This window comes from Perna viridis, chromosome 11 (assembly GCF_037379345.1).
Source record: "Perna viridis isolate PV_CMFRI_1.1 ecotype Kerala chromosome 11, ASM3737934v1, whole genome shotgun sequence".
Lineage (NCBI taxonomy): Eukaryota > Metazoa > Mollusca > Bivalvia > Mytilida > Mytilidae > Perna > Perna viridis.
In genome coordinates this window covers 6,560,417-6,573,110 of record NC_142455.1, presented here as the reverse complement: position 1 = coordinate 6,573,110, position 12,694 = coordinate 6,560,417, and the positions used below count along the sequence as shown (strand labels likewise).

At 32.0% G+C, this 12,694-nt stretch overlaps 2 long non-coding RNA genes across 2 annotated transcripts; both read left to right on the top strand.

The window, feature by feature from the left end:
- Positions 1 to 1,995: 1,995 nt before the first annotated feature.
- On the top strand, positions 1,996 to 6,040 carry LOC148602759 (uncharacterized). The gene is made up of 3 exons (XR_015916883.1): positions 1,996 to 2,147; positions 5,357 to 5,442; positions 5,821 to 6,040. It is a non-coding gene; the product is annotated as an uncharacterized LOC148602759 (long non-coding RNA).
- A 3,905-nt stretch (positions 6,041 to 9,945) lies between these two features.
- Positions 9,946 to 12,694, top strand: LOC148602758 (uncharacterized). Its single transcript, XR_015916566.1, has 3 exons — positions 9,946 to 10,050; positions 11,027 to 11,207; positions 12,417 to 12,694. It is a non-coding gene; the product is annotated as an uncharacterized LOC148602758 (long non-coding RNA).

Here is a 12,694-nt window from a genome sequence, read left to right as displayed (position 1 = left end):
GAGATTCTTTTTGGCATTTTGAAGCGATATTCTACAGGAAGTGGACTTAGAGGTTGGTTGCAAGTAACACAAATGCATGCAATAAAACGATAATATCTGCTTACATTTGTTTGTGCACAAAGCGAAGTATATAACTTTTATCACAATAGGTAAACAGTAACGAAACATAAATACCCACGCACTAAAAAAACTTTATAATGCACATGAGCATGTTATGTATTGGATCTCGACAACAATGAACTGTATGTTTAGACTAACAACGTCTAAAAAGATTGTTGATATAATGTACTAAAATATTCGTGTACATATTGTTTAGCCTGTAGATGACTAATTGTATATAACAATTATCTGAATAAGTTAGTTATATCTGCACTAGCATGACAAAATATTTGTAAATTATGGGATGTACAGAGATTACACGATCTTGGCTTAACATGAGTGGCATATTTTTCGGTGCAGAGTGTGTAAGGCAAGTTTTATGGATTTGGATTCATTGGTGCACTGTGTCAATAAATATGCTTATCCTTGTTTTTTAAACGTAATCATACTGACATGTGAATTAGAATTTTTCCTCTTCAATGCAGTCCTTTTCACGTGCAGAGAATTTATCATCTCGGGAGAAGCTTTTGTACAATAAACTTTCTGGGAAATATTGTTTCTATCAGTTACATGTAAGTACTTTTCCGTCTAGGAATCAGGCAAAATGTGTATAAGGTATGGCACATGAAGAAAAAAAACGCAGCATTATCCAAGTATTCATACCTGATAACCTAAAAAAAATAACCATCAAAGTGTTTGCAAAATGTGCCTTATTTAGATATTGATAGGTCAAATTAAGTTAAAATGCGCTATGGAAAATGGCGGGGACATTTTTCCGTACTTTTTCCTGATATGCTTCAGGATAAATTTAAATAGGTTTTTAGTTGTTTTCTAGACGTACTGAATATATTTCAGGCAAAAAGACCAAATTGAGAAAAGTGATATGCCTTCCATTGCCTGATTCTTACACAGAATAGTACTTAAAATGGATCTTAGAAGTAGTAAAGAACATGAATAAATGGAACCGTAGTTTTAGCTATATTTCCTTACGATAGATTGTTTGTTTGTTTGTTGGGATTTAACGTCCGAGCAGCAATATTTCAGCTATATTCAGACAATGAACATGAAATGGATGATAAAATGAACATGAAATGATAAAAAAGGATGGGTCACAAGGATAATAGGGTCGACGAATTTTGATTGCCACTAGAAAAAGGGGGATGGGTAAGGTCGGGCAATTTAGCCTCCTGTGGCGGAGCGCAAAGGTTCCTACTTCTATCGAATACCACAGCAGGGTTCTTTAACGTGCGAGGAACGTGGCATCTTTCCCAACACGGTGCACCACTATGATTTGCGGTCAGGTTTTCCGTATTATAGCCTGACAACCCCAGCATGTAACATGCCAGGGGTACCCATCCCAGTTGCTCTGTGGGCAGAGCGCCTTTCCCCGGCTAGGTTTCTGAGCACTATTTAGTCGCCTTATACGACAAGCTTAGCGCTGCTGCAGGCCTATTCTTTTAACACCCGGACCTGCACGGGGTCCTTACGATAGAATATTTGTTGAAATTCAAATGAAGTGCGCAAATTTTATATTCCCTTTTCTCGCTATGCATTAAACAAAATTCACACAAACATATTAAAAAAGGATGAACGTTTCGGGAACGGGTTTAAATATGCAATGGCAAAAATTAATTTCAATATATGTTATATTTCTAAATGTGAATAATCTTAACTTTATGATTTACAACTTTCAGCACATTCTACATAGTTTATAAATATTTTTTACACAAAACAGTGCACATGCCAAAACATCAGCATTAATTACAAAATATGTTTTTCATAGTTTTTTGCTAAAATTAAAATTCTTACATGTTTCTTTGTCACAATAACATACATTACATTAATTCTAAAGGTTTGTATTATTCCTTGAAAATTGTTATTGTAATTATACTGTAAATACCTGTATAGTCTTGCTACAGGAATATGGAAATCAATCAATGTTCGACCACTAAAAAATATATAAAGTCTGCACGTTAATTTGTAAAGGAAAGTCTACAAAATAAAATATTCTATCCACAATCAGAAAGTCCTGGAGATAACAGAAGGTGGTATGTATATTATGCTTTGTTTATTTTGTTTATTTTCTTTTCTTTTATTTTGTTTATTTTCTTTTCTTTTATTTTTTTTTAAATTTTTGTTTGGTTTTTGTTTTTGTTTTTATCTTAGAAGCTATATAAATAAAATTTGGTAATTCTATGTGGACTATAAACGTAGAATCTACTGTAGGAAAGAGTAATCAAGGGAACCAAGGTTATAGAGGTAATCAAAAGAATGTAATCCAGGGACAAAGACCAGACATGAAAAAAAGACATACACAACAAAGAACATAAAGTAACTAAAATCATACAGACAAAATAGCAAAATAGCAAAAGCAAATGAGCAACTCGGACTCAACTGGGAGCATGGACCAGGTGCACTGGTAGGGTAAGTGTCCTAGGAAGAAGCCCTATTGCTTGCAGTTAAGATCAATTCTGAAATTTACTTTGCCTTCAATAACGAAATTTTTTACTATATTAAAAAAGGGTATATAATTCATACTAGCTACATACAAGCTATAAACACTAGTACGGATATGTATCATTTCTGTAGAAACATTAATTAAATTGATACTAAACCGTTCTGTTTGAGCAGTAAAAATGAATTGACCGTATATTTGCAAGTTATATTAATCATGGGCTCTTTTGGCGTAACAGATGTTACATTGTTATGAAGGTGTCAGGATGTCGCCCGCTTCGAATAAAATAACGTTGTTTTTTTTTCTTGCTTATATCGTCATTTCCTTTACAATTTTGTTGCAGTATAAAGAAAATAACTTTACAAACACATTGATAACAGTAACAGTGTATTGACTTGACAAAAAATATATACGAATTTAGCCCGAACCAATGGAAATGCTTGGCACAGCCTTTGTGTTTCTGCTGTTCAAAGCCTAATTTTTGTCAAGTGCAATTTTATTGTCTAAAACTTTTCTACCAATTCCCATATCGTAACAATAAGGAACAATAAGGTAAAAGATACGAATGTTTTAATAGGAATTTGCCGACTTAATCACTTTTTTCTTTCTCTTAGGTTAGAATAGTAATAATTTTGAATATTTTGAGATCCAGTTTCTGTTTAATTGTCATCATCACCATGACAACAGCTAAGACTGTACATTTATTGCATGTGTTTCATAAAACGTTGATTACTTTGATAAAAAAATTCGGAAATGTAGAGTATTTGCACAGACTGATTTTTTAAAGCATTTCGGTCCATTTTCGACCGACAGGATGAATCCTCTCAAGGTCAATCCATCGGTCATCATTAGTTTATGCCCCGCTAAATGATACCACAAGAGCTTTTTTCTACCATTAACATTTGGTTTAAAGCTTTCTTAAGTTGATTTTTGTGGTATATATATTGCAATAAGGTAAAGCTTATAACAAATTCAAAAACTCGCTAACGACATACCAAGAACATGTTCAGCACAAAGGATGGGGCCCATATTCTGCCTACTGAAATAATTGGTAACAAAATGTAAAAATTCGGAAGAAAATTAAATAATCATTTAATTTATATTGTAAATTTCAAATGTATGTAATTAAAAAAAAGTAACGATTGACAAACGATTGTACAAAAACCGTCTTGAAGGCTATTCAGTAAATAAAATAACATTTTTCCACTCTTTTGCAACTTATTTCATGGTGAGATCGAGCGTAAACCAAAAAAGATTGAAACTGAAAGTATGCATTTATATATTCTGTTTACTGGAATAGGGATTTTTGGGTTAACGCTGGATCTCTGTGCATTTATTAAAACACGTTCAAAATTCACGCTACAAATCGCTTCAGAAATGACTAATTCCAACTTTACCTGTACATGTATCATGTAACCTAGCTAATTGTCACATGATTAAACACCTGGTCATCCGTGTCACCTAATTACACAATTTGTTTTCAATGTTTGTTTGTTTTAGTTTCCGTATTAAAATCTCAGTGTTCTACATAATGATATATTTTTGCGTGGACTGAAAGGCTTTTAAGAAGATGGTACATGTATTATAGAAACCAGCAGCACACTCTCTAAAGATACTATTGTGTGTATGTAGCAAAGCAGTCGATTTTCAAATATGATCCAGCAAAGTTAGAAACACTGTTCTAATATCAAACGCAAATAATGACTTAACACTCTCCTGTTCTTATTTTTGCAGCAAAAAACAAGCTGTGTTTATTTATCTAATAAAGTGATAAAGAATTCATATTCAGTATACATTTGTTTTAAAAAAACATATGCCAATACTGACCCGTATTTGTAATAGAGTTTGTGCTGTTACCTGATGAATTACTTTGCCACACTGTTCATGAGTAGCAATGGATGTACATGTAAATCTGTCTGTCTGTCTGTCGTTAAGCAAAAGGAAGAAACGTCTTTGGTATTTAACTGTTTATTTGAAGATATAGTTACTCATGCATTGCTGCTACATGCATGTGTCTGAGGAGGCAATGACAATACATGATCTGCTTGATTGTAGCTTTCTTATGCGAAGATTGAAGTAAAGATTCTTTACAGGGATAAGTGTGTGACTGTACAAATAGTTACTACCCAATATGTTTTTTTTTCTCACATTTATTTCAGGCACCTGTTCGCAATAACAACAACTAAAACAAAAAACAAAAAAACAAAGAACAAAAATATATATATATATCCACTTTAGACAAAAAGGGGAAAATGTCGCTGCCTGGTTTTACAATCCTAACCCGAACAAACCGTAACTATGTAAATCAAACAAATAGTGTCAAATAAAACCCCAGGGTGTAATTTTTTACCTTATTCAACATATACTGATTGAATACGCATATAGCTTTCTTCGTTTGTAAACGAGAACACATTTTTTTTTATTGTAATAAAAGGGTAGATAAAACGAATTGTTTTAAGTTTTAAAAAAATGGAAAAAATTTGAAGTTACTAAAAGGAGATAATTTCACTTCTTCTAGTAGGCACTAGAGAGCCTTATGTACCCTCATCCTATGTTATAAAATATTAAGCATGTATGTTCTTTAAACCTTTAATACTTTTCGCATGAATTACAATTATCACTCCCAAAACAAGACAGATTTGTATATATATATATATATTTTTTAATTTATATTTCGAAATTTTAGGTGTAGTAAAAATGTAAAAGTAGTAGATATATGACGTCTCAGGACGATTTTACCGAAAGAAACATTATAGATAGTAAAAAACATCTTCTTCTCGTTTTGCTTTTCTAATAAAATAGGTTTGGAGTTGTATGGAGAATGTTTGAAATTTGGTGCTTCAGCGGTGCAGCCAGATATACCGAATATTGATTGGTATTGTATAAATGTAAGCAGGTTTAAATACTGCCTCTTTTATGCTTGTGCATGTACAAATTGCGAGTTTCCTAATGCTCCAACCACAGGAATATGCAGTTACTGCAAACGTATGTTACGTTGTATAGACAAAAGTGATAAACTTGCTTTGTAAGCATATAAAGAGCCAATTAGTATTGTCATGTTTGAATAGTTCTTGAACACAATGTGTTGTTAATAACTGATTTAATATAGTACAATATGACGCTTTTCTACACTCAACATTTATATCAAATAAAGTCACTTATGTTAATATATAGAATTCATAGAAATATTAATTCTCATTTATATACCATGTTGTTTAAAAAAGTGTATTTAAAAAAAGAATTTAAGATTTGGTTTTCTGTTTCAGATACTTGTTCATATGGTGGTAACATTTATAAAGTTGGGAAGTCCTTCACATGTTTAGACAGGGTCAACCAATGCCGCTGTGTCGGGAACAATAACATAATTTTAAAACAAAAATTACTCAGAATCCTAAAACAATTTGCAAAGCATCAACAGATACCTCGGATATAAAGTAATTCTGATCTGCTTACTAAAACTCGGATATGAATTATCGACATATTCAATGTCTAATCCCTTTTGCTAATTTTTTAATAAAAAAATGAAACATTTCTCTCTTTTTTTTTATCATACAATACATTAGATTGCCAGTCCATATAAAATTCAAACACTGCCAATAGTAACGTGATTTATGGTGTAGAAAAACGCACTGAACAAACAATGGTTTTTACGTCTACCTATGTTATATGTTTACGTTTAGATGATTATATCAGAATTGTATTCTGTATCGTCTTTTGAGACAAGCCTACATTTCTCTGCCACTACAATCAACCAAATGGAACAAATTTAAGAACGATAACTCTTGCAAATTGTACATTTTATGTACATGTACAATGTATATGATTTCTCAATCTCAAAAGCTCCACAAACAAATGAAACACTAAGACTGATTATGTGATCAGAAACTACTTGTGAAAAAAAAAGTAAAACTGAGTTTAGTGGTTTTTGTTAAATGCATGAATCACCTCCTGCCTGATTATATTTTAACTAAAATGTTAACTCTTGTTCTTTTTTTCTTGAATACACGATGATTAAATGGTCAAGCCCTTACTATTTACAACAAATCAATCCTAGCAACACATTGAAAAAAAGAAAAAAAATGATGCCCTTTCAGGTAATAAAGTATTGAATGGTAGAAATAGTACTGATTTGAAAACGAAGAAAAATAAGTTGTTTATTAACAGTGAGTGAACGATGTGATATGTGGAACACGTTAAAATTTAAATTTGCTTTCACTGAGTAAAACTGGACAAGATACATAATGTAGACTCAACTGATATGTCATCACTATGTACTTTTAAACTGACGTGTATAACTCAATCATTCATATTTCTATGTTGAGACAGAGATCATCGTCTTAGTCATTATGAGTCGATTGCTTGTCGTTGAAGTACAATTTTAATTTCTGACCAAAAGAAAGCAAGAAATCAGAAGCATGATATATTTCCTCATTACTGGGTGTTCATAGATGATGCATTTAAACATGCTTTATCGTCCATATACGTCGTTTTTATTACAAATAACTCTTAGGCATGGAACAAAAAATAAATATCAACTTATGTATAGAATATGGAAGAGTATAGACTTTGTAACACATTGGGTAAACATCGAAAGTCCGAAAGACCTATGCAACACAAATTTATTTTACAGATCACATGACCATATTTGGTCTCCGTGTATCTCAATAACAATTAATTAATTGCAAGGGTGATGGTCAAAAAGCATTTTTGTTAATATAATTACCCATACAATCAGCCTTTTTTCGGTTGGTAGGTCATATTACAATATACACATAAAAAGTTTGAAAACTTGGGTGGTCTTCTAGTAATGCATAAATCATAAATACAATTTTATAAGTAGTCTAAGCAAGTGACAATATTCGAGATACGTCGCTCGAAAGGTGCACTCATGTTTGGCATAATGCTGGAACAGCGAAAGGTACAGTGAACACGATTTGTTATAACATTTTAGACTACAATTCATCGACAAAATATCATAGAAGTTAGATAAAAGTCTACCGATTTATAAACTCCTTAAGAAGTAATTTACAAATAAGATAACAATTTCTTGTAAGAATACATTGAATAGTTCGCGACGTAATAAAGTTCTTAATTTCTGACCTAAAAATTAAGATTATATTTGCGGGACTTTTTTTATCACCCATGAATCATAGACTAACGTGATTCAAACATTCGTTGTGCCTTAATAAATTCAATGATTTATTCATTGTGAACTATGATAATAAATCTACTATCGTTGATTTAAACCATAATTATGAGAGATAATTGCTAACTAATGAGTCTTTATCACTATATTAATGTAACCATATACTTTAATGACTATGGCGCTTATCAAATAGGGACATGATCCTAAAAACGAAGTCTTTTAAGACAATGTCAGTACAGAATTTAGGTCCCTTTAATAAAGGTAATGTGGACAAACTGAAACATTTTTCTTAGATGTAATCCAGGGCAAGACCAGGCATGGAAAACAGACACACAACAAAGAACATAAAACAATCAAAATAATACATACAAAGTAACATATGTAAATGAACTACTCGGACTTAACTATAAACTAGGAGCATAGACTAGGCGATTCTGTCTGTCGAACCATTCTAACCACACTTTCAAAAAGTGTGCAACGAATCGACATAGTGGTACAAACTTTTCAATTAACAATTATGGTTCATCTGATATAAAAGAAATAAAATTTGTCATGGAAGCCTCTTTTACTGCTCATATGGCTACAATTAATTTCTGTTAATGGACGAGACAAATCACCAGAAGTTGCGGATCCAGACACTTTGAAAACGAAGGGACAGCCAGGGTTCCTCAGAAAAAAAGGATGCTAGGACATTGTTTTCTATTTTTTCTCAATTTTACACATAGTTTAATTTTCGCGTTCGACTTTGATCGAGATAATGGCGGTGCATTGTCAATTAGGTTCATAGACTATTCAAGTAAACCAATATTATACTGGAAATCAAATGAATGTAAAACGGCAAAGCTAAAAAATCATACTAACCGGATCTTAAGTTGAATTGCGTCATCTTGTATCAAGTTATATCAATCCCTAATTATGTGCTTATTTTCCTACAAATTTTATTTATATTTATACAAATGACATGAAGTTAACATTAATTTCTTGTTCATTGTTGTTTCATATTTTCACTGAGATTAAAATTCCGAACATGCAGGTTATAAACGGACTTCATTACTTTGTAAAAGTAAACATAAATTAATCTTAATAGTTAGAACCATTTCCTGTAAAAGATATGCAGTGTTTTTAATGTTTGTCTAACAAAAATATACCTATGAACGATATTTTATGATATTAAACCTGCAGTATGGGAAAATCAGTTACCGGATTAATGAAAATCCGGTTTATTTACATGTTAGTGTTTGAGACAAATGTAAAATACTTTATCCTGGTACCTAAAACTTTGAACTTTAAAAGGTTGATAATTAATTTTAATTTTTCCCTCAAATGTTGCATCTATATAAAGATATTTTTCGCACTGCGGAGAAGTCACAAGTTATGTTCGAAGAAGTCCAATTTTAAACAGGTAAGATCTTTCCTTGTGTTTATCGCCAGAATATAGCTGAAATATTGCTGCTCGGATGTTAAACCCCAATAATCAGTCAATCCTTACGTTGAGCAACAACTTTGAATGTGTTTTTGACTGCCAGATGATAGATAAATTTACAGTCATTCTTTTAAAAGTAATTGTATAGTTATTTCTATCTGTAAATTTCGAAATTAATGAATTATTTTTAGGCTTTTCGTTCTTTATCATTTTAATTGATTGTTTTACATCAATAATTATTGTCTTTGTCGTTTATCATCATACATATAAAAAAATCTTGCAGTAAAATTTCGTACAATATGAGCAATAATAAAGATATCGCAAATGTTTACGACCCTTAGGGAGGTAGACCTAGGGTAAGGAACACAACTCTTACAAATCATTGGAACATTTGTACTCAGCATCTTACATCAAAATTTTGTAAGAATCAAAGTAATTTGGACTGATTTCCTTCTTTTTTTCAAATGAAAGCTTGAGTAAAATTGAATATGATACAAAATGTGCATATCACTGATTTCAAGGGTTTTTGTTTCTTACCGTAGGGTTACCTCCTTGAGGCGTTTCTTCCAGTACAGAATGTTATGAACAAAATGATTGTCATGACATAAAAGGAATAAATAATTCATACAAGTTACATATGCAATAATTGTTAAAGACATAGGTGCAATATCTCAGACATTATTTCCATGTCTTTTTTTACTTTATATCGTTGAGAAAAGGTTATGGAACGGAAAAAAAATATTTCGACTTTGACCAAGTGAACTTAAAATTGTTATTTGAAAGGCTGTAGATCCCTAAACTACTGCTGTTGAACCCTGATTTTTTTCTTAAAGATCTTAAAGTTGATGCTTACTGTCTTTTAGATCAGAATGAGATACATCTTAAAATCCAGTCTATGTTTTATGGCCATCATCACCATGTCAAAAAGTAAACTTATGTAAATTAGTTGCACATATCTCCTGATTGGATTTAGATGTTTTTGTAGAAAGTTAATTTTCTATATTGACCATATTTGCCACATCATTTTTTAGCATAACAATTTCATGCCTAGACTTAAATGAATACTGATCTTTTTAATCATTAATAATAAAAAGTCAAACACACGTTTAGTAGAGTGTTATTTACATAATTCATTTAAACATCTGTTTTCGAGAAGTACAAACATCCATCCGATGGATCAGGAGTTTCATTTGTTTTTGTGTGTACGTTGAATTGAGAAACCAGTATTCGATTTTGTACGGATTCGATCAGTTAAGCACAATAAGCTAAATGTAATAAAGCTGGTGATTATACAGTCTTGCCGGCGGTCAGTTTGTGATATTGCTAATTTTCAGCTACAAGTAACCACAATGAATTTTTCGCCTATTAATCTCTAATTGTAAGTCAGTTGCATTTAGAACAGTAATATGTTATATCTTGTTTCTATACAATGAAATAATTCCAGGAATTTCGAAAAAAATATACAAAATTCACTTTGTTTTCAAATTCATGTTCCAGGACACGGCAGATTGATTCAAGTTTCTGACAGATATTTTCTTAAATGGCACAGTCTCGGAACATATAATGACTCGCTAGTATCTTTATGGCACTAAACTTTTTTCAGAACGCTTACCCTACCGGTGTACCTGGTCCTTGTTCCCAGTTTTTAGTGGACTCCGAGTTGCTCATTTACTTTTGTTACTTTGTATTTATGATTTTAGTTACATTATGTTTTTTGTTGTGTATATCTGTTTGTCATGTATGCTATTTGTCCGTGGATAACATTATTTTGATTACCACTATAACCGCGGTTCTCTTGATTATTCTTTATTAATAGCCTGTAAAAGTAATTAACGTTTTAGGAAGTTGAGAGTAATTAAACAGGATTTTACTTTTTGTCAAATTGGGTTTCTTATAAATACAGGTTTGGAGATGTATGGAGAATGTTTGAAATTCGGAAATCAGTCGCAGCCAGACATACCAAATATCGACTGGTATTGTATGAGTGCGGTCGAGTTTTACATATTGCCGGTTTTACGCATGCGCATGCACAACATGTCAGACTCCTAACGCTCCAACCACCGGAAAATGCAAGTACTGTCCAGGTATTGTTCTCTATTACATGAAACTGATAACATCGCTTTGTATGCATATTGACAATTAATTGCATATGAATATGAATATGTATAATACACTTAGTATATAGTGTGATTTTTTTCTTCCAATAGAGTTTTTTTAACGGATTTTTTTTCTTTCATTCAAGATTGGAATAATCAAATTCTGAAAAGTCATATCCCTAATTTCAACACTTTTTGATTGGTCGGTACTGAAACGTCAAAATTTATTCTGTGCGACGTTTACTGCAAGTTTCCCTTTCTTTCAAAACATGTGGTTTACTTTTGTGAAAAAAAACGTGTTTACTACTGGGATCGTGTAAATTTCCCTTTCTGTCGATCGTTTATCGTACATCGTATAATTAAGAAATAAAACCTCGGAAACTCCATTTTATCATTGTTTTACCACGGGCTGACAAATTATGCAGCATTATTTTACCCGGAGCGATAGCAACTGGTAAAATATTGGCATAAATGGTGGTAAAATAATGCGGAATTAATGGTCAGCCCGTGGTAAAATAATGTTAAAATGGAGTTTTCGTGTTTTATTTCGGTTCTAATAGGACAATAACGGTACTTTATTTTACATTTTCGTGACCTATTACGGTGACTTTATTTGTGCACATTAGACATTCCGCTAGCCATGTCAGTTGAAATTGCCGCTAGTGAAACTTTGCCTTGTATTTTTTTCATATTGAAGGAAATGATGAATTAAGTAGCACGACGTTAGATATTGAAATAGTTGTTTGCATTATGAGGTCACAGTGTTCACACACGACATGGACGATTGTTTTTATTTGGTTTCATTCATGATGGCGCACGTGGCTTGTGACGAATGCTACCGAGTATGTGTGTAAGTGAAATTTACGGAATGTAATATAGCTTTTCTAACATATTACGTATGATATCCTAATTAAATATAAATTGATGTTCATTCACCCTACTGAAATGAAGAAAACAGCTAATACACATCCGATTATTACGTATTTGTTTATATGATTAAGGTCTCAAAGCCGGGGAAGGACGTCATATTATAATCCTGCATTGTACATGGTGTATCGTACATCATGCGAACGGGAAGATTACACATTCTGATTTTCCACACTTAGAATGCATTTGTTTGCGATTTTAGGTAAGTTGCATTTTTTTTTTTTTTTTTGCAGTACTAAGATCATTACAGTACGTTATTTTTACTTTTAGAGACTTGTTCATATGGTGGAGAGATTTATAAGGTTGGAGAGTCTTTTACCTGTTTAGACAGGGTCAACCAGTGCACCTGCCGAGAGAACAATAGTATAGTTTCAACGTTAATTGCCCAGAGTCCCCAAAAAATGTGCAGGGCGTAAACGGACAGAAAAGAAAAAAAAATATTGTGATGCTAAAATAAAATCTGACTAGAACATTCAACATGATTATAGCTGATAAATAATCTGTAGGTTTGTTTGTTTTTTTTAAAAATAAAACATTCTTACATTTTA